General features: G+C 40.7%; 1 pseudogene; it reads left to right on the top strand.

Moving 5' to 3' along the window:
- Positions 1 to 5,171: 5,171 nt before the first annotated feature.
- The window catches only part of LOC134484940 (V-type proton ATPase catalytic subunit A-like), a 45,153-nt pseudogene continuing 26,595 nt past the window's right edge, over positions 5,172 to 23,729 (top strand).

The raw sequence follows: 23,729 nt of genomic DNA, 5'->3' as shown, positions 1-23,729 counted from the left end.
TAACTAACTGTAAGATCCCGTGCTTGGCTCTTTAACTTTGGAATTCGATTCATGATGCCTTAGAAATTTTTGAAGCCAATTGACAATATGGATTTGGACACCACCTAACTCTTCTGACTAAAATTAGTTATACCTCCTGGTACCTGTTCCATTCTTTGGCAGTGAGCTGGTCCCATGAAAGTCTACCGATCTATCTATCACTTTGCATTGAATGAAAGCTTCTTCTTGATAAAAATTAGGTCATTGATCTCTGGCCCCTCAGTGCTAACCACAGTCTAGTGTATAATTAATATGCAGTGTGCCTTCAATGAGTCGAGGGCAGAGAGGATACGTCATATTAATAAGCTAGACTAATGTTTTCTTTTTTAATTTTTTATCGATTATTTTATTTATTTATATTTCAAATGTTATCCCCTTCCTGGTTTTTCTCTTTGCAAACCCCATATTCTACCCTGCTTCTATGAAGGTGCTCCCCCACCCATCCACTCCCACCTCACTACCCTAGCTTTCTCCTATACTGGGGCATCAAGCCTTCAGAGAATCAATGGCCTCCTCTCCCATTGATGTCAGATAAGGCCATTCTCTGCTACATATGCAGTTGAGCCATGGGTCCCTCCATGTGTACTCTTTGGTTGGTGATTTAGTCCCTGGGAGCTCTGGGGGGTCTGGTTGGTTGATACATTTTAATACTTGATAAGTGTATGTTCTACTGAAAGGGTGGAGAGAGAAAGACATAGGTAAGAGAAAGAAGAAAAGGAAGAAAGTTCTAGAATGCCCAGTAATTATGTGGCTGGAAGAATGTAATAGTGACAGGAAAGGCAACTATCCTGAGGCAGTCTCTGGGGCTGTGCCTCTCCAGGCTGCACCTATGGCAGTCATGCAGAACAGTGGGCTATCTCCCTCCAGTTCCCTCATGGGTCACGAAGATAACAGAGTTTTGGAAAGAGCAGGTGAAGCTTCTCTAGTGTGATGAGGAAGGAACCCAGTGTTTAGCACTGTTCCCATCTGGTGGTGGTCATGCCTTCATTGCAGCCTTGGATCCTGAAGTATAAGCAGGAGTCGCTCACCACTCTAAGATTCCTTGGGAGTAACACTGTAGTGACTGCACATGCCTGGGAGACGGGAACACACTGCATGACAAGGGAAATCTGCTGCTGCTCCATTTCCTACTAGTATTGTTCAGAGACAGCTGTCATAACCTCACCTGCCTACGGTCTATAAGTTAATGTTTTTAGTATATTTGACAGATGTACAACCATCACCATAATCTAATTTTAGAACAACTTCAAAACACCCAGGGGAAGACTATGCCTATTCCCTGCCTAACGCTACAGCTGCTAGGTAATCAGTAACTGGCTTTTCTCTCAGGATTTGCTTGTTGTGGACGTGTCCTGTGAGTGAGATCATAATCCATGTAATTTTTATAATGGGCTTCTTTCATTCAAAATGTCTTCCAAGTGCATCCACATTGTAGCATAGGTCTTCCTTCTTTTCCATTATCAAATAATATTCCATTGCAGGGCCAAGCCATATGTTCTTTATCCACCCATAAGTTGATACATACTTGTATTATTTCTGCTTTTAGCTACCATAGTCCTTCCATTAAAATAAATAGACCATGTTTACATAAGTGACAGAAGCCATCTAGGAAAGACTATGGCAAGCAAGTAAGTTTCCTGGAGATATCCCACTGTTTTGTGTGGCTGCCATAGTTGCAGCTTGGAGAACCACAGCCCCAGAGACTGTGCCCCAGAATTGCTTCTTGATGTTAATATGCCTTTCCTACCACTACTACAGGTGGGGTTCTGCTCCATCCACCAAATGTATAGATGTCTGTCTACTTTCATATGTAGGTATGTGTATATGTATAGAAGAATGCATGCACACTTTTGAAATGGATGAAACAGGTAGTTGGACCCAACAAGTGTGTGTGTGTGTGTGTTTGTGTGTGTCTAACTTTCTATCTTTCTTTCTTTGTTCCTTTCTAACCCTTTGTTAGTGAAATTGTCAAAAGTCATCAGCTTCTGGGCCCCAGAGCAGTTAGAGTTAAAGGCCAGAGATCATCAATCTTTGGTTTTCCATTGATGTGTCCCACCTCAGTACCTGACCTTTCTGGGGCAGCCCCTGACACATAAGCTTATTTTTGAATTTGCACCTGTATTTCACCATCTTACCTGATATCAGTATAGTTTTAGATGAAAGAAAGAAATAAAAGTTATCAGTATTGAAAAAGATATAAAATGTATCCATTTGTGGAAGGCATGAATCTATTAAATACAAAGCCCTAAGTATTCCACTCAAACAAAACTGTAAGAAATAATAAGTGAGTTCAATAAAGTTGGTGATCCAAATTTACCTTACAAAAATCTGTTGTTTATTCATACTAACAGCAACCTACCCAGAAGGAATTAATAAAGTGATATTAGTAATTATAGATTCAAAAGGGACTGGAGAGATGGCTCAGTAGTTAAGAGCACTGACTGCTCTTCCAGAGGTCCTAAGGTCAATTCCCAGCAACCACATGGTGGCTCACAACTTTCTATAATGGGATCTGATTCCCTCTTCTGCTGTGTCTGAAGACAATGACACTATTCTCACATATATAAAATAAATAAACCCTTAAAAAATAATAGAATCAAAAGAATAAAATGCTAACAAATAAACTTGACGAAAGAAATTAATGATATGCTGTATCATTAACTATATACTCAAAGCTTCAAAATACTAATGAAAGAAATTAAATACACAATAGAAAAATACCCTGTACTGGTGGTCTTAGAGAACTGACATTGATAGGATGTTTGGATTCACCCAAAATTATGCACATATTCATTGTATCCTTTATCTAAACAACAATGGCATATTTCAGAGAAACAAACAAACAAAATAACCATAAAACTCAGATGGAGCCATAGAAGATCTAAATTTCTCACAGCAATCTTAGCAAAGAATAACAATATTAGAAGCATCATACTTCTTTATTTCAAATTGCATTGCAGAGGTAAGACATCAAAATATTTTGGCAATGGCATGAAAATAGACAGAGAGACCAATGGGAAATAATAGTGAGACCAGAAGTAAGTCTTACATGTACGGCTGATCAATTTTCCAGTCATCAAGACTACACAACACAATATGGTCAACTCTTTAATGAATAGTGTTGACAAGATCTCCATATGGGAAGGGATGAAATTACATCTTCATCTTAAGCCATAAACAAAAATTAACTTGAAATTAAAGACTTAAACACAAGGCTGAGTGGGAATAGTATTGCACTTTGAAAATGAGGTTACTATTACCACTCACAATGTGACATTGGACTGGGTGGCTCTTATGACAGAAGACAGGAACCAAACTTTAAGATAGACTCTGGAGGATCAGATTTACAGAGAATAGGATTTGGTTACCAGAGATGGGATATAAGAGAGATGAGATGTCTGTCAATGACAATGAACATTTAACTATAGAATGAATATGTTCTGAAGATCTAATGTGCAGCCTGGTAACTTTAGATACAAGAAAATAGTACATACTCAGGGTTGTGAAGAGACTAGAGAAGTTGTATTCTCACCAAAAAAGGGAGGATAATGATATAAGATGATGGATACATTCCCTATCTTTGTTTTAACTATCATTTCACTATGATCACTTATATCAACTCATCCTATTGTATACCTTAGACATACATAAACTTTATTAATCATGGTTCAGTAAGGCTGGGGAGTAAAACTGTTTTCATGAGGGTTTATAAGGTCAAGCAGCACACAAACATATCTCAGTGTTAATTCACTCTTTAAAGTGTTCTCTATGGGGGAACAAGGAGGGTGAATCTATGAAGAAAAATTAAGAAGATGAATGAGGATGAATATAATCAAAATATAGTAAATGCCTCCATGAAACTATCTGCAAATTAACAAACATGTTGTATTTATTTTTTTTTAAATGTCATCCATTAGCTACCCATTTAATGCTGAAAAATGGTTGAATGAAAAATATTTTACAGTGAAAGGTATCACTTCTGTTTGCTTCATTGGAAGGACCTCTAGAACGTCACGGTATTTTTCTTATCTCTAGTCGCCTAGACAGAAACTTGAGTCCTAAAATACTCTACACTGAACTTCCAAGGGGACAAATCACTCTATGTTCCTATGAATCTTGAAACTTATGATGGGAAATCCCACTCAGAGGTTAGATGTAAAAAATTTGATTAGATATATTTAGGGAAACCATTAGATCGTTGGTCTTAGGAATCACCTAGGAAACCAGCTTTACTCTTTGTATCCATCTTGTTTAACCTCTCAGTCTGGCACCAAATCCAGTAACTTCCTAGGACAGTCTAAATGCAGAGCTCCATCTAATGACACTTTTGTCTTGCCTGTTCTACATTTGTGTGTGCTTTGTCAATGTTCACGGTACCATTACATATTTCAAAGGGGCTTCCCAACTTGAAGATTTTGTCATTATAAGGCGTCACTGTCCATCTCTGTCCTCGTGTGTTTTGTTTCTTCAATTCATCTTTGGGCTCAGAAAAGGCCAATCAAATTGCAGGGATAAGACACATAATAACACATTTAGTGAAGATTCTTTTAACCTTTATATTGAAGGCTATAATCTTTTAATGGAAATAATGAAGTTTCTCCAGTGTAGAGTGAATGTAAACTGAACTACTTGATATTTTGAGTTATCGGTTCTCCCAAAATGGGTGAATATATTCAAAACCCTAATAGGCTGTTGGTAAGTGATAAGCCGGTGCAGGGCTATGGGGCTTAAGTGTATGCTAGTGAAATATGTTGCTTAAACAACTCTGATTCTGCATCTCAACTATTGATGCACTCTCTGCTGTCTGTGTGACCTCTGGCCAATGCCCAGTTCACTGCTTTACTGGTCACTGATATTGGCTCTTTGTGCAATTTTATCTGTTGTGGGTTTATAAATATGCTGATTTTCTGCAAACAAGCATGTTGTGGTTGCTCAAATGTGCTTCCAAGCCATAATCTACTAACCAAAAGGCAACATCAAAACTTGGCTATCAGACCTACCTCTTGCAGCTAAGGACTCCCCCTCTCTCAGTGACAGAGGCTCTGGGTTCTGCATTTTGGGCCCAGGCAGGTAAATTTAACACAGTGGATTTCTCTGAGCTACCCACAATCCGTGATAAAGATAAGGAAAGCATGTTTGGTTATGTGCATGGAGTCTCTGTTCCTGTGGTTACAGACTGTGATATGGTAGGTGTTGCTATGTATGAGCTGGTGAGAGTGGGGCACAGTGAGCTGGTTGGAGACTATTCGATTGGAAAGTGACATGGCCAACATTCAGGTGTATGAAGAAACTTCCGGTGTCTCTGTTGGAGACCCTGTACTCCGCACGGGTGAACCTCTCTCAGTAGAGCTCAGTCCTGGCATTATGTGAGCCATTTTCAGAGACCTCTGTTGGATATCAGCAGTCAGACCCAAAGTATCTACATTCCCAGAGGAGTAAATGTGTCTGCTCTTAGCAGAGACATCAAATGGGAGTTTACACCCAGCAAAAACCTATGGGTTGGTAGTCATATCACTGGTGGAGATATTTATGGGGCTATCAATGAGAATTCAATCATCAAACACAAAATCATGTTACCCCTATGTAACAGAAGAAGTTGGACTTACATCGCACCATCTGGGAATTATGATGCCTCTCATGTCATCCTGGAGCTTGAATTTGAAGGTGTGAAGAAGTTCAGCATGGTTCAAGAGTGGCCTGTCACTGAAAAGGTACCAGTCAATCATCCCTTGCTTACTGGCCAGAGAGCCAGCGGTGCCCTTTTCCCCTGTGCTCAGGGAGGAACTATTGCTATTCCGGGTGCTTTTGGCTGTGGACAGACTGTGATTTCCCATTCTCTATCCAAATAGTCCAACAGTGATGTAGTCATTCATGTTGGATGTGGTGAAAGAGGAAATGAGATGTCAGAAGTTCTCCGGGACTTCCCTGAGCTCACTACGGAAGTTGATGGTAGAGTCAATCACGAAGAGGACAGCACTGGTAGCCAATACCTCCAATATGCCTGTGGCTGCAAGAGAAGCCTCCATTTACACTGGAATTATACTATCAGAATATTTCCGTAGCATGGGCTACTATGTCAGTATGGTGGCTGACTGAGGCCCTCAGAGAAATCTCTGGTCACTTAGCCTAAATGCCTGCAGTTAGTGGATACCCAGCATACCTTGATGCCCAGCTGGCTTCTTTCTATGAGCAAGGAGGCAGAGTGAGATGTCTCAGAAACCCTGAGAGAGAAGGGAGTTTCGGCATTGTAGGAGCAGGTTGTCTACCTTGTGGTGATTTTTCTGATCCAGTCACATCTGCTATTCCGGGTATTGTTCTGGGGCTTGGATAAAAAGTTAGCTCAAGGCAAGTACTTCCCATCTGTCAATTGGCTCATCAGCTACAGCAAGTCCATGCGTGCCTTGGACGAGTACTATGACAAACACTTCACAGAGTGTGTTCCTCTGAGGACCAAAGCTAAGGAGATTCGGCAGGAAGAAGAGGATCTGGCAGAAATTGTGCAGCTCGTGGGAAATGTGTCTTTAGCAGAGACAGATAAAATCACTCTGGAGGTAGCAAAACTTATTAAAGTTGACTTCCTACAACGAAGTGGGTACACTCCTTATGCCAGGTTCTGTCCATTCTGTAAGACAGTGGGGAGGCTGTCGAACATGATTTCTTTCTGTGATGTGGCCCGCTGTGCTGTGCAGACCACCACCCAGAGTGACAATAAGATCACATGGTCCATTATCCGTGAGCACATGAGAGACATTCTCTATAAACTTCCCTCCATGAAATTCAAGGATCCAGTGGAAGACGGCAAGGCAAAGATCAAGGCCGACTACGCACGACTTCTTGAAGACATTCAGAATGCATTCCGTAGCCTTGAAGATTAGAACTGTGACTTCTTTCCTCTTCCTCGGCCAGCTCATACATGAATATTTTCCTGAATTTCTCATCTCCAACCCTTTGCTTCCATATTGTGCAGCTTTGAGACTAGGGCCTACGTGCGTTCTCGTTCATTTTGCTGTTTCTATGGTAGGTCTTATAAAACACACATCCCTTTGTTCAACTGTCTGAAGGAGCTCCCTGACCTTTATCTAAAGTAGTGAATATAGTGCGTATGATACACAATGCTAACAGATACATTATAACATGATACATACTGCAAACTTGTATGTAAGGTGTAAACTCATCTCCAGTAAACTATAAACAAGAAAAAAAAACTTGGCCATCTTTGAAATATTCTGTTTTTATTTCTGTAGCATTCAGCAAAAGTAGCCTACTTTCTACAATTTCTAATGATATCAAATGTAATACAACCTACCCTATGTAGTCCTTGGCACAAAATGATCATACGATGAGCTTGAGTTACCTAAAGGGGGAGAATGAGAAGCATAGACATGAATGGAAGTCGGACAGACACATTGCCTTTGTGGCTCATACATCATTGGCCATGATTTTACCAAATAAGGTTAGTTCCTGGGCTGCCGAGGTAGAAAATGTCATCTATGTATATATATATATATAATGATGGGGGGCTGGGGATTTAGCTCAGTGGTAGAGCGCTTACCTAGGAAGCGCAAGGCCCTGGGTTCGGTCCCCAGCTCCGAAAAAAAGAACCCAAAAAAAAAAAATGATGGGCTTAGAGAAATGTAAGCTTAGCCTATGGCATATGACTGAGATTCTAACAGGTGAGAGTTTCTATAGTCAGCAACAACAAGACATTGATTGTTGAGTTAACTGGTCAGACTGGTAACAACACATGTGGAAAACTGTTGTCTCCCTGCCTGGTGGTACCTGATTGTGTGGAAGGTAGACTGGCTCCCATTTGAGATGAAAAACTAGACTAGATAGAAGATGGGTAGGACAAGGCAAAGAGAAATGTGCAAAGATAAACATGGATTGGGAGACAAACTAGAAAATGCCCCTAGTTGTTCCTCCCAACCCTAACTTAATCCCCTGGGTAAACTGAATTTAAAGCTGGCAAACTTCACTTCAAGGTACAACATGTGCCAGGCATAGGGTCGAAGATGCCACCAGGGTAAGGTAAGATCAAGACAGAATAGCTGAGCTGCAGGCTGCAGGGTTCTGCCCTGTATTTGCATGGACCTTTGCTGATATTCCCCTGTATCTGTCAAATCTCACATATGCTTTTCCCAGTGGCCAAACCTAACTTAGAATCATACAAGGAAAAGAACAATAAAGACTACATTTCAGCCTGGCAGGACTGTCATGATCAGAATCATCGCAGACGCAAAGAGAATCCTTTTCAATATTTTTTAATAAGACCATTTCTCAACCCCTGTGTACAATTTTATGTCTCATTTTTATCATTGATCACTAGATCTTGTGACAAACATGTAAGCGTAAATGCCCTGCAAAAGTTTGAGATATTAAAAACTGTCACATATTGATAAATAAATGCATAAAAGAGAAATTCAAAATATAGATGTCTTTCGTCTTTCAATCTATGAGTGTGACGTATGTTCTCATTTATTTAGATCTTTAATTTCTTTCAACAGCATCTTGTAGCTTGGAGGATTTGCTGTGCCCTTTCTTTATTAAGTTCATTCCAGGTAATTCTTTCTATGCTATTGGAGATAAAAATAGCCTTCTTAATTCCACATCCCTATTGTTTATACTACACATAGAAGTATAATTCATTTTCATATATTGAGCTTACACCTTACAATGTTACTGAACTCATGTATGAGTTCTAATAGTTTTTCAAGTGAATTCTTGGGGATGTTTTTCCCACAAGATGTCAATTTCTGCTAAAGAATTTATTGAAATATACAAGAAGCTAAAAAGCAGAAGAACTTTTAAAATAATAAATTAAATCTTTGGCTCTCTACAAGAAACAAACGCTGTGCTATTCTCTTCTACAACAAACCACAGAGAAAAATGAAAAGAAAACAGCAATTGAGAGCTCATGTTGGAGACAAATCCAGGAACAAATTTTCACAAGCTAAAGTAGTGTAGTTCTTGGTGAGCCACTAATGCTGGGCCCTGATATGCTATTGACAATAAAAACATTGCCAATCACAGAACTGTGCTTTGCTCTTAGGAGAGCAAATTTTTCTGTTCCTGTTGCTCCATAGCTATAACATGGGAAAGGTTTCATCACCTCAAAGATCTGCGTTCAAACACAAACCACCATGGTAGAGAGAGGAAGAAGTGAAGAAGAAAAGGAAAGAAATGGAGAGACCTCATGTAAAATCACCCAGAGGAAGATGACTAAAGAAAAACAGAGAAGTGACTGCAAGAGATTCATCTAGAAAGTCTCCGTCCCTCCAGAAGCCAGTGTTGGTTCCACTCAGAACAACTCTGTTAATACAGAGGGGAGGCTAACCTGGTGGCTTGGGTGAGCTGAGTGAACGGCATGTTCAATTTCAGGTACCTCTAGAAGATACAAGTAAAAGTACTGAACAACAGGCGAATTGTAATGTTTAAGGATTTAAGAGCCAACTATGGACTACGAGAGAAGGGAAGTTTGTGGAGAGGATGGCGATGATGATGTGCATTATAAATTCATTATCATTGAATTTATTGGGGCTTAGGGGAATATACAAGTCACGGTGCATAAGGAGATCAAAGAGCATCTTTATAGGAGTCACTTTTCTCCTGCCACCCCTATGGATCCCAGGGATTGAGCCTGGGTCCTCTGACTCAGCAGAGAGCAACCTTACCTACTAAGCCAAGTTGCTAACCAAGAAGTTATAAACATCTTTTGTTTTGGATGGTTTTCTTATAGTTTCAGGATTAAATGTGGGGCCTCAAACATGCCAGCAAAAGGCTCTATCACTGACTTACAACCCCCGCATGAGAGGGAAAGTTTTAAGCCTAGATTCTTGATTCAATGGGACAGTTGATTCTGAAAGGAAGATGATGAGATTTATTTCAGATTGCAATGTTTCCATACCACTATTGATCCTGGTTAGTACTTTGTAATTTTTTCTAAGTTCTTATCAATTTTGTGTCATTGATCTATAAATTTTCTTTGAGACAAGATCTCACTGTATAACCCAGGCTAGTCTCTTCCATACTCTTTCTGCCTTGGTCTCCTAGTGCTGGGATAGATCTCCTAGTGCTGGCCCATCTTCATTACATTACTGGATTTAAAATCACCATGTAAACACACTACTGGCCAAGTCTATGAGGTTTCAGAAATATTTGACTAAAATAGGAAGACCTATCCTGAGAGTGAATAATCTCTTCCCTTGGGCTAGGGTCCCAGACTGAATAAAAAGGATAAAATAGTCATAGCACCAGCATTACCCCCTCTCTGCATCATTACTGTGGATGTAGTGTGACCATTACTTTTCTGTCACCATGCCTTTCCCCCTCCCTGGAGAGACTGTATCCCCTGGAACCATGAGCCAAAACAAATCCTTCCTTTCTTCCTTAAGTTACTTCCTATTAGATATATCAGCCACAGCAATGTCAACTCTGATTGACAACTCTCCTTTGGGGAAATGAATGGACAATAGTTCTTTGAACTACTCATAGTTTTCCTGTACATTAATAATAACTGCAGTATCGGAAACTACCTGAACATCCAACTGTAAAGAAATGGTTAAGCAAACACTGGTCTATTCCCTTAACACACATTCTCCATTGATATTACAAGCATGGTGACTGGATAGCAACATGGAAACATCTTTTGTTTATAGCTAAGTAGGAAAATAAATATAATCCAAGGTAATATAATCGTCACCTTAAACGGTGACTTCAAAACACACAAAAATAATGTGGAAATTTGAAAAGGGCAAAAGATCTGGTAACAGTTACCCTTTCCATGTGTTTAATCTATCATGTTTGTACTGAAATATGTATGTGTGTGTGTGTGTGTGTGTGTGTGTGTGTGTGTGTGTGTCAGAGAGAGAGAGAGAGAGAGAGAGAGAGAGAGAGAGAGATATTTTGAATGCAGTTTTTCTCTTTTTGTTTCTGTTTTGTTTGAGACAGGGTTTCTGTGTAGCCTAGGCTATCCTAGAATTCCCTTTATAAACCAGACTGGCCTTGGGCGGAGGTCCACCTGCCTCTGCTTCCTGAGTGTTGGGACTAAAGGCATGGGCCACCACAGCTAGCTGTATTTTTCAATTAAAGAACAAAAAAGTATTCAAAATTTCATCAATTTTGATGAAAATTTGAATTTCAAATTTGAATTTCAAAATTACTCAAGGCTAGTAATTTGTTCGTATTTTGGGTTATCCATTATAGGTTTGTGAGCATGTTAGCCAGCGCTTTGAGCAGTTGAGTAAGTGGAATGAGGTGATGCATGGACTTCATCAGTATAGAGCTGTGGGGTGTTCCTACAATGGACACAGGAGTGTGGTAAGCTGAATTGGTGGGAGACTGACTAGGAAAAATGTTGAAGAGTGTGTGTTTGCTGTTGGCAATGAAATAGGCAAGGAGTGGGGACTGGAAAAAAAGACCCGCCCATTTGTTAAGCATTTCTCACCTAGGGACCTTGAATAAGGACATATTGGGTTTTGTGATTCAAACGAAGGACAAATTATTCTTTAATTCTTTCCTGTGGCCCATGTTGTGGTGAAGCTGAGAAAATGCAACAATGGTGTTTGAAAGCAGGAGAGATGGCACCATTGGTAAAGCATTTCCTGTGAGCATTGGAGAGATGGCACCATTGGTAAAGCATTTCCTGTGGGCATCGGATAGGCAGTGTGTACTGATAATCCCAGAGGTGAGGTGGTAGAGACACGTGGATCCTTGGAGCTTACTGGTCAACCAGCACAGCTTTCAGCATGAGCTCCAGGTCAAAAAAAAAAAAAAAAAAACCAACCACCAAAAACACTGTTTCAACGTTTTCAACCTTTTGGCACCTGAGAAAGAACTAGAGCTAAAGTTGTCTTCTGACCTACACACACATGTGCACATACAATGTATGGGTACACACATGCACCTGCACTTGAATATATGCATGCACACACACATACCCAAAGAGTTTTAAGGCATTTAAATCACAATAAATTATTGTGGAAGTCTTCTGTTGACCTTGGAAGTGGAAACACTGCCATCCTGCATCCGAGAAGGTTTTGGGTGGCTCTTCGAGCAGCATTTTATCCCCCGAAAATGGCTCACTTCATAAGGTTTATAACCTTCCATAAAACTGCAGAACATTTTATTCTTTTTTCATTAAGCCACCTTTGCAATCATTTTGGTCCCTTTATGGTCTCTTATTTAATCTGTTTTTTCATAGACTAGAGGCAGAAAAAAAAAATCCATCAGTGGTCAAGATAGTAATTAGTGTAAGTTACAGCGTAATTGCTTAAAGCCCCTTCTCCTGACTCGTTATTGCCTCAATCTGCCTCCATCGGTGACTTTTTTAAAACTTCTTCAACAATGACAAAAAAGGAAACGACCAACCTGCACATTTTCCCAATTGCAACAGCCACAGAAGTCTGTATTCTTTCTGACCAAAGCCTTGTGCCCATGGTGTGAAAACTCACTCACCAAACTCTAGGGAAAGCAGGAATTAATAAAACATCAAAAGAGTTTTATTTCCTATATTGGAAATTCCCATTTGCATAAGATCTACCCCCAAATCTCTTGGATAGGAATTTACTCACAAGAAAAGGATCTTCTGGAAGAAAACCCCATGCAAATTCAAGCTCCAAACCACACACAGGTTTTGGGTTTTGGTTTTTTTTTTGGGGGGGGGATGGGGTTGGGGTTTTTTTGTTTTGGTTTTTGGTTTTTGGTTTGTTTTTGTTTTTGCTTTTTTTTTTTTAAAGAAGAAAACACCAGCCCTACTTATTCCTGGAGGATTTTTTAAAATCTTTTAATTAATGACAGCCCTTGGGGCATTGAGCAATTGTTAATTAAAACAAGAAGGAAAGTAGAGGAAGCAGGCACAAACGCTCAGATGAACACATTTCCTTTTCTCTGCAGGAGAATAGCATTACCAAGCCGGCATTAATAAATATGAATACCTCTTTTTGAAGGAAAGTATATGAAAATGTTAAAAGAGATTCTAACTTGGCTTGGCACACACTGGCAGGTGCATAAATTAGTCGGGGCTCCTCTAGAATTATAAACCCCAGGGTGTCACCTTTTGTCTAATTGAGTGGTGGTAAGGCTCTCTCCACCATGTGGGACTGAGCGCTTCTGTCTCTGCACACAGGCTGACTCTGTCAGGGGTTGGTGGCTGATCAAAGGTCTTCTAGGGATAGATTTTACTTTCATTCTAGTACTGGGCTAGCCCTCCTTTAAACCAGCAGTCGCCATCATTATGAGATGTTTCTGAAATGCTTCCAGTTAGAAGCTACGCCTGCTATTCTTCAGCCCTTCCCTTTTCAATCAGTTACTTAAAACAACTAATTTACTGGGTATTGGTTCATCCCCTGTGCTTACCTAATCCAAGCAAGTTAGGAGGGGTGGGATCATCCTGCTCTTTCCTCCCGTTTTCCCCTGCACCCCTTATGAAGAAAGCTTTTATCATTTTCCTCTACTCCAAAATCTACCGAACAACAAGAACTAAAGCAAAAGGGGAAAAATAAAAAAGAACTAATAAAATCTATCTAGCATTTTATTTGGAAAGTAACCAAAGCCAGAGTCCTATTGGGTGTGTGTGTGTGTGTGTGTGTGTGTGTGTGTGTGTGTGTGTGTGGTTTGTTTATGAGTGTATGTTTTATATCTGTGTGTCTGTGTGTCTTATTGTGTCTGTGTATATGTGTTGTATCTGTGTGTCTGTGCTATGTCTGTATGTCTGTTTATGTGTATGTATTGTGTGTTTGTATATGTGTGTGCATGTGTTGTGTCTGTGTGTGTCTGAGTGTCTGTGTATGTGTTGTGTATGCATGTGTCTGTGTATCTCTGTGTTGTCTGTGTATGTTTGTGTGTCTGTGTGTGTTTCTCTGTGTGTATGTTTGTGTGTTTCTGAGTAGGGGTGTATGTCTATGTGTCTATGTGTTGTGTCTGTGTGTGCATGTTTCTGTTCCTCTGTATGTGTGTGTCTCGTGTGTGTGTGTGTGTGTGTGTGTGTGTGTGTGTGTGTGTGTGTGTTAGCAACAAATAAAGTCATTTCTAGGGTAGCTTTTCCCAGTTTTTCTATATCCTTCATTTTATATAATTTTATTAGCTTTTTAATCAAAAATCTTTTTTAAAACTAGAACTGCAGCTTAGGGTTGGGCCTTCCCCTTCTCCCCTGTGTACTCAAAGCCTTTGATGTTCTGTGTAAGAGGACAGGACATGGGGTCAGCTCAGGAGGATCAGTGTCATTTACCGAATTTCTCAGACGCCAACTAAGATCAGTAGCTAGGAGACAACTTTGGATTCCATTTGGCTGTTTGGAGTCAGAATTTATTCTTTGCCACAGATAAGATCTGGCTCCCCTATTGCTCTGTCTCTAAAATAGCAAGCATTTGGGTTAGGTAATCAGGAAGCTACAGTCTGTGAGGAAAAAACAGCCCTCCTCTCTTTAGTCAATACCTAGGCATGCGCAGCTGCAGAGTAGAAAAATAATAATAGTGATAATGTATTTTTCTCTCTCCCTTGCTATAATGATGTCTGCTGGAAACTCCTCCATCCTCCATCTCTCTCAAAAGCAGCTCCCTTTGCCCGTGGCGATTCAGAAGGGAAAGGAGGCCTATTGCAGAGCACAGAGGGGGAGTGAGGGGAAGTCTTCCTGACCTCAAGGTTCCCCCTCTTTTGTTCTCTTTTCCTCAAGCCTAACTGGGGCAGTCATTTACCTATTACTTAAAGTGGAAAAATTAAAGAAAACCTTTGCTGTGTTTTTCAATGTAGACCTACCTAAAGACTGCTGTGAGAGCCATTCATTAATAAATGCTTCTAAGGAGCTGATTGGACACATCTCCTGGGCCCGGCTCCTCCCCACCCCTTTCCTCTCTGATTGCAAGAGCAATCCTTCTATGCTTTTTGGGTCCACCATTCATTAAACCTGGTGCCCATGCCTCTAATTGGACCCGTGCAAGCTGTAATCCACAAAATTTCTGTATTTAGGGTTAATTCTAAAGTCTGAACATCTGAACACTTACCATATTCACTGACTCCTGACTGTTTACAGGTTAAAAACTGAAGCTCCTCCCTAGCCCTTTGTGATCTGGCCACCAAGCGCTCTTTCGTTCTCGGCCGAAGCTTTTCTGGATTCTACCTACAATCATGTGCAACCGCTTTTCGCTTCCTCAATATCTGCTCTCCAGATTCTTCTCTGTACTTCAGCCATGTTTCCACATCCTCGTCCTCCCAGCTTACGATGACCCTTCTACTCTCGGGAAAACCCTACTCATCTCTCAAAACCTGCTTTACTCTGTCCACCGCGGTTGAAATGTGAAAACTCTGATGTCCAGGGGTTGCCCTGGGACAGTACTGAGAGACAGGGCCAGAGACTGGGGATGTAGCATAGTTGGAAGAGTGCTTGCCTATCGTGTACCAAGTCCTGAGTTCCTGGGTTTGGCCTACAGCACTGTATAACCTAGACCGGTGGCAGGATCAAAACTTCACAGTCATCCTTGGTTACAAAGCGAGTTTGAAGCTCGCACTATGTGAAAACCTTCTCAAAAGAGAGAGAGAGAGAGAGAGAGAGAGAGAGAGAGAGAGAGAGAGAGAGAGAGAGAGAGAGAGAGAGAGAGAGGATAGAATAATAAAATTTAGTCCTTCTAAAGGACTTTTACAGGGGACATCAGCCTCTCCTGTCCTGCCTTCTAACATACTGGTGCCTGAACTGTGTGGAATGGATGGCGGCCCTTCAATCCACCTCCTCTGAGGTCTTCTGTTAGAGCAGCCCACAGCAAGTGCAACTCATCCCTTCTCTCTACCTGTGTCTCCACCAGACTGCTGTGCACTCCTTTCTACGCCCACAGACGTGCGTAGAGCCTCACACAAAACTGCAGTTGTGCACAGTTGTGGCTCGTCTCTCTGTGGCAGGCAAGCTAGCGCGCCAACGGCCAGACAGGAAACCGAGTGTTGGTCCTGAGATGCACAGCAGAAAACAGCTTTAGTCCCAGAAGTAAGAGTTCCTGAAGGAAGAAAGGAAAAAGTTGGACCCAAGTAAATAAACAAATACGAGTTTTTCACTTAAGGAAGGAATTTTACAAAGTTAGTCATCGTGCCCCCATGAGATCAAAGACAGGTTTAAGCTACGGCAAGACATATTCCAGTTGTCTGAAGAAAATCTATCTCCAGAGGCTGACGTAGAATATTAAGGGAGTCGTGTGGGCAGTGTTGAAAATGGGACAGGTACACGCATATCTGTCTGTGAGCTTGGGGAAGGCTTCACACTCTCAAGCATTTGCACATGTTGTGAGCATGCTGACTAATTGTTACATGTGTCCCCATTTCTGAGAATCTTTGGGATGGTCTCCTAGAAATGAATGAGCCGATAAGAAGCGATGAACGTGTTGATATTCCTGAATGAGTTGCTGAACTGATTCTCTAAAAACCACGCCAACATTTCCCCTCTTAGTAGATTAAAAGCGGTGCTAACTACTACTATGTTTTTCAGTGTCTGGCTTTATTAAGGTGTTTTCCTGCTCCTCAGCCATTCATAATTCTTAAGTATGAAATGACTGGTCGTCTTGGTTTTGTTTTTAACTGATCATCTTCTGTAATCCTAGCATTACTCTCCTGAGAAGACCATTAAACCTTTGCTTCTTCTCTGGTACATTCCTTTTGACCATTACTGGATTGTTAATGTTCTTAATATATGGAGATGTCTTGGCATTATGAATTCACACCCCACAACACTTCCATGTGTACATATAAGGTGGTGTGTCCACCTGTAATTTCACTGTCCCACCCTATAGCCTCTTGCCTGTTGGATAGGAAGATAGGGAGAGTCTTAGGCCTTGTTTTTGTTTTTTTTTTTTTTTTGTTTTTATTAATTTAGTCAATTGGCTTAGACGGTTCTTTTAAATAATGCTTGGCATTTTGATATAAGACTTTTGTCTCTCTTGTTCCCAAAGCTGACTTTGACATCATTCCAGTTGGAGCTGTATAGGTCAAACAGCAAAGAGCTCCAGAAACGTGGTGGGCATATGGAAAGAGTGATATAGATCCCTATAACCACTGGGCTCTGTAGCAAACTCCCCATCTACTCTCCTCCACTCCAAACCCAAGTTATCTTTGAAGTGTGGTTTGGCCACTCTCTGTCTTACTCTCCTGGGAATGAGGTTTCCATCTTCTGTCAGCCTCTTCTGAGACATAACCACACACACACACACACACACACACACACACACACACACACACACACACACACACACCAGCAGGCTCTTCATTCAGTTTCAAAACATAACGTACAAGTCCCAGACATACAACATAGGGACCTATGCCTGGCCAATGGTACCACTAGTTTTAACTTGATGGGGCCACCCTTGGAGCAATGAAATATTAGCCTGAGCAGCCTCGTCCTTCCAAGTTTGGGGAACTAGAACTTGCCAGGGCTCTTTCTTCCTGCTATCTCAGGGGCAATTCACCAAAAGACACTTCTGTTTCTCACATCTGCCTGAGTCTTCCAGACACACCTCCAACTTTGTACTTGGAGCTCACAGGCAAATCATCTTACCTGAAGATCATCACTTTAACAAATCCAGATCCATGGATAGCGATGCTTTTCCTCCATAGTCTGGGAAGCCATAAGCCTCATGGTTTCTACTCATCTGATGTCTTCAATTATGTGCGTATGACTTGGGCATTAAACGAGTGTCTCTCTCCTGACATTTGTTGGCTTGTATGGTTTTGTTTGTTTGGTTGTTTTTGTTTGTTTGTTTGTTTTGATTTGTTTTTCTGAACCAGGGTCTCATATGTAGCCCAGGCTGACCTGAAGACTTATAGTAATCCTCCTGCCTTAGGCTCTACGTGCTGGGATTACAGATATGTACCACTTTGGTGATGGTTTCAGGTTTGCTGCAGTGATTGGTTAGGTGACTATAGCCTGAGGATCAGGCTTGTGGCTTAGCCCTCGGAAGACCAGGGTAGAAATGGGACATGAACTGTGGAAACTCAGATTTGTCTGTCTGATCTTGGCAAAATACTGTCTAGATACATGCATTTTCAATTTATATATGTCTACTTACATTATGTAAGGGTTATGTATAAGCTTGACTGTGCCATAGTGGGGCTGGGATTTTTGTTCCTTCTCTAATGAAGGGACAAATGGGTGAGATTAAGACATTAGTACACTGAATAAAGGAGATTGCTTTTCTAATGTGAATAGGCTGTATCCAATCAGTTGAAGGATGACACGAAACAAAATGTCAGCTCTCCCCAGAAAAATCCTTCTTGCTAAACTACACTTGGATCCAAAGGGCGGGTCTCCAGTTGCAAGCTCAGCCTGTAGATATCAGGGCTTGCTTGTCTCTGTGGTCGTGTGCACCAATTCCATACACATGTATCTTCTATCAGTTAAGTATACAGTTATGGCCATGTGTATGTGTATGAGTGCTTGTACATGTGCTAGGCCTATGTTGAGCAGTATGCATATCATTGTATGGACTATCCTTAGGATGTTTATAGTCTTGGTATCAGTGCTATTTCTCTAGCAAATTCTGACAAGATGCATGCGTTTATTCTTGGAAAGTTCTCTTTCTGTCAAATGTCAGTCAAATATTCATCTGTAGCTTCTTTTAGTATTTAAAGTCTCTAGTTCATATGGGATGCATCTGAACAACTGGTGTGAATTAGAAGTTTGAGTCACTTTATTTTTTTTAAACAAACAATCTTCTCGCCACTTTTAATGTATCCTCTTCCTTGGCTTGCACCCACTCCAATTCTCCATACTCTTTTTTTTCCCTTCTTCTTCCTTTCTGCTCCTAAATGTGGACATCCCATATGTCCCCTGTTCTCACTTTTCTTCTTGATCTCCTTCCTACAGCGTCATGTGCACACTTTCCATGGCAGCTGTCTCAAGTAGTAAGGACTAAATATACTGAAAGGGCTGGAGAGCTACTGGCTAGACTTTTTCCTCCAGGCTCTAGCCCCAACCTTATGACCTAACACACCTAAGACAAATCATTTCTATTTCCCCTTATGATGGTAAACCTTAGTCTGCCTCTGCCTCTGTTGCCTAGTGATATCCTCCTGAAGCAAGCTTAGAAAGAATTGGGGTATAAGCAGGACTTACAAGATTCTGGAAAGTTCTAAAACTGACAGATGGCCTCTCCTTACATAAGCAGTAACTTGCTACTGAAGGGAGACTATCCTGCCAGACACACTGTGCATAAGTTATGTAGAGATCCAAACATGCAGCTTATCTGAGTCCTTATCCGAGCAAGGGCTGTGGGGGAGCTCCAATGACATCTTTGTGTTACCTATGCTCTTATAAATAATCCATCGGCTATGCTCCTATAAGCAAGTCTACTGAATATATTGGCTAGACTTGAATAGAGCCAAGTCTTGGGACTATAGGCAGTGATCTATCTTGGATAAACACGACTTCACTTACAGTAAACAGTTACACAACATCTCTGTCTTACCCACCCCACTGGACACAGAAATGATGTCTTCAGCCTGTAACTTCTCACTTTCCTGCTGAATGGAGCTTGACATCAGCTTTGGTTTTTAAACAAGTAACATCTGCATTCATTCCTTTGAGCTCTTATATGCTCTTGTCCCTTGAAATCCAACATGATCTGTAAAACCCTTTGAAAAAAACTCCTCTCTAGACACTTGACTTTCTGATGCTCCTCAAATCAAAGCAGTCTCTTGTCTCTCTGTCCAAATTCTCAGAGTGCTTCATAGCTTCCCAATAGGACTTAGGTCACCTGACCTTGTGTGTTAGAAATTTATAAATAACTTCTCACACTACATTTTATGCATCTCATTAGAAAAACTTCCATGCTACTCAGAATGATAAAAGATGGGCTGATGGTTTCTAAAAAAAAAAGCTGATATTCAGAAGTAAGATATCTGATTGATTGAATGAAAATTGCTGAATGAACTTCATAGGCTCATTTGAGTGTTTGGCTCCCAGTTAGTGGGCTGTTTAGGAAATATTAGGAGGCATGGCTTTGTTGAAGGAGATGTGTTTCTGGGATTGAGCTTTAAGGTTTCAAAAGCCCAAGCAACCAGGTCTCTCTCCTCTCTCTCTCTCTCTCTCTCTCTCTCTCTCTCTCTCTCTCTCTCTCTCTCTGTTTCCCTTTCCTCCCTCTCTGAGTTCTGCCTTCTGATGAGGATCTATCTAGCTCTTAGCTACTTTTCTACACAATGCCTGCTCACCCACCTGCCTGCCTGCTGCCATGTTCCCTGCCATGATGGTCTTAGACTCATCTTCTGAAACTATAAGCAAGCTCCCAAGTAAATGCTTTCTTTTATAAGTTGCCTTGGTCATGGCAATAGAACAGTAACTAAAACTAGATAGATAGATAGATAGATAGATAGATAGATAGATAGATAGATAGACTAGTTATATAGATTCATAGATACATAAATTCATAGATAGATACAGATATACAGGCAATTAAGTAAACTATCCTTCAAAATCAAAACTACTACTTATGAACTAGGTGAATGAATTCATCATGGGCCTTTCAGTGATGCTATAACTCATCTCCACTGCTCCTTCCTACCCTGTATCTTCTTTCTATGAATCCAGTGAATGGCAAAATCCATACTGAGTCCCTTTTTCTAATCTGCATTAACAAGTATCTGAGACATTAATAATTTTCAACACATTTATTTTAAATGGGTGGGTGACTGGATGGACAGATGGAAATAATGGTGGATATATTGATATAAGACACATTGTTGAAGTATTCTCCCCTCTCAGAAGATTCTTCTTTACTGACTTTGTACAGTCACCTCCAGCCTGTTCTATAACCATGCATGTGAGACTAGAGATCTGGTCAACCTCCTAGGTACAGTCATGTGCATTTGTAATCAAGAGTCAGTACTACTTACCCTAGGCTACAAAGCATCACTTATAAGAAGTGATTACGTCTATTAAACAATAAGGATTCTAGGTATTTATTGGCTGTATGGATAGCAAAACATATACAATAGATCAAGTAAGGAATGACCCTACTATGTGATAGATAGGGAGTTATACTGTCCAGTGAGTCAGTCATTGCTTATTATAACCATTAAGGACATTAACATTTCCAATCAACTTCAATATTAATTATGTGTAACCCAGGAATGCAAAAATGACACAGGGAACACTAATGTACATATGAACACCCAATCTTTAGTTAAGGAGCCGAATTCCTGCACAAAGATTGCACTCTGCCACAGCTATAAATGGACTGCCAATCAGAAAGGCCCCAGGACAAGGGTAAGTGGGATAAATTCCTATTTACCGAATTAATATTACTGGATCCCAGGGTACGCTTCTCTTAGGAAGCTCTTCTGGCACTCTGCTTTGGGATTTTTATCTGGCTCTGTTCTGAGACTGGGGATTTGGGGCCTATATTAATTTTAGATGCAATCTGTGGAGATTAGTCAGTTCTAGGGACTCTAATGTAGTAGTTGAAACCATTTTCAGGAGCAGAAGTGAGCTCTTATCTGATGCATGCTCTTCAGTATGAATTCCACCTTCACATTCTATGCTAAGGACGAGCATGATTAATTCATTACCCAAGATCACAGCAGTATGCAGAAAGCTACCTGGAGGCACTTCTTTTGGTGTGAAATATTAAAGATTCAACATTTATATCAGCACGCCTAATTCATATTCCTGAGCCTGTAGGCTGAGAGAGGAACTTAGAAATATGCAATCTCTCTCCTTTTTTCTAACCACAAGTTTGTTAAAATGTTTAAGAGGATTACTGCTGATTATCGCTTTAACTACCTCTCTGAGAAGAACAAGGAAGAGTCCGTCCAGGAAAAGCCAAGGCACAAGATATAAAAGCCAGTGTGCCTCATTTCTTAGAAAAAGAATGGTTAAGAGTGGGTTTTGACAATAGTCTACATCAGGTTACCAGAGTGATAGTGATTAAGGGCTTTCCTGGAAAAGAGAATGGCTAATCCTATATGATTCTAATAACTAAAATATAAATCTCAAAATGAGTAGATATAAGAATACTCTCTCTTGTCAGTCATTTGCTAATCAAGGTTGTAAAGTTTGATCATGTGGCCAGTATATCTTTATCTTTTACATGTATATTTATCATTTACGTGTGTGTGTGTGTGTGTGTGTGTGTGTGTGTAGTATACATGCATGTTTTATGCATGGGCACAGATATTTGGCTAGATTGATACTGGGAGCCTTTCTCAACCATTCTCCACCTGAGGTATTCATTGAAGCAGGGTCTCTCAATTCATTCCAGAGCTCAGCAACAGGGCTAGTCTGGCCAGCCAGCTTTCTCCAAGATCTCCTGTCTCTCCTTCTAAGCACTAAAGTGACAGGTACCCTGCCATGCCCACCTGACATTTACAGTGCCTTTGGGTTTCACTGCTGTGAAAAGACATCATGACCATGACAACTCTGATAAAGAACAACATTTCAAAGGGGTTAATCCATTATCATCATAGCGGGAAACATGGCAGTGTCTGGGCAGACATGGTGCTGAGGAAGGAATTGAGAGTTCTCTTCTTGATCCAAAGGTAGCCAGAAGGGACTGTATTCCACAAGCAGCCAGAAGGGCCTCTTATGCTCTGGGTGGAGCTTGAGTCTAAAAGACATCAAAGCCCAATCACACAGTGACACACTTCCTCCAACAAAGCCATGCCTATTCCAAGAAAACCATATCTACTAATAACGCCACTTCCCATGGGCTAAGCATATTGAAACTACCACACACAGATTCTTGGAACCTAGACTCTAGGCCTCATGGTTACACAGCATAAGGGAGGATTTATCTGTGCATATGTTCTCTGATGAGGCTAGCCATGAACTCATCAACCCAGCCCTAGAATGTATTTTGGAATCTAGCTTTATGTAAGAATGCAATTGACTTCCTCCTCTCTATATTCTCTCTCTCTCTCTCTCTCTCTCTCTCTCTCTCTCTCTCTCTCTCTGTGTGTGTGTGTGTGTGTGTGTGTGTGTGTGTGTGTGTGTGTGTGTGTTTCTCTTCCCCCTTCCCTCTGCCTTCCTTCTCATGGAGACTTCCCTGGTATCCTTCCTTGGGACCAGTGAACTTACCCAAGAGTGTCTTCCCAATAAACCTACCTTTATATACTTTAAAGAAAAAAGAATGCAATTGAAATTTAGCACCACTCCAAGTAAAATAATGATGATATAATATGAAAACTTAATTTAGCTATGAAAAGTTTCCAAATTCTTTCCTTTATACCAATGTGCACTAAAGAGAGCCTGGGTTACTGAGCTGACTTTTTGAAAGGCCAGTGTGATCAAAATGGTTGTTTGCTTTCTGTCGCTGTGATAAAGCAACTTGGTGAAGAGAGTTACTATCTGTTGATGAGGGATGTCAGTACAGGAACTCCAGCAGGTAAGAAGCTGAAGCAGAAAGGCTAGAGGAATCCCTACTGGCTAGTTCACTTGACTTGCTCAATTAGCTTTCCTACAGGCCAATCTAATTGAGGATGCACCCCAGTTGAGACTTTTTCAGAAAGTTCTTGGCTGTGTCAGATTGACAACTAAAGTTAGCGACAGGCATATTCTTCTTGTCACCTGTCTGTGAGCATAAAGGAATATAACTGAGTATGTAATTTTGTTCTCTCCTTCTTAAAAACTATGAAATATACATAGGGAGGAATTTATAAAATATATTTACCAGTATTGAGAGTAGCTTTAACAAACATTTGTTTCTATATCCATTCAAGAAAGAGAACCA

This window comes from Rattus norvegicus, chromosome 1 (assembly GCF_036323735.1).
Source record: "Rattus norvegicus strain BN/NHsdMcwi chromosome 1, GRCr8, whole genome shotgun sequence".
In the NCBI taxonomy this organism is placed as follows: domain Eukaryota; kingdom Metazoa; phylum Chordata; class Mammalia; order Rodentia; family Muridae; genus Rattus; species Rattus norvegicus.
The sequence above is the reverse complement of the archived record's forward strand: the minus strand, read 5'-3'. Positions and strand labels throughout refer to the sequence as shown.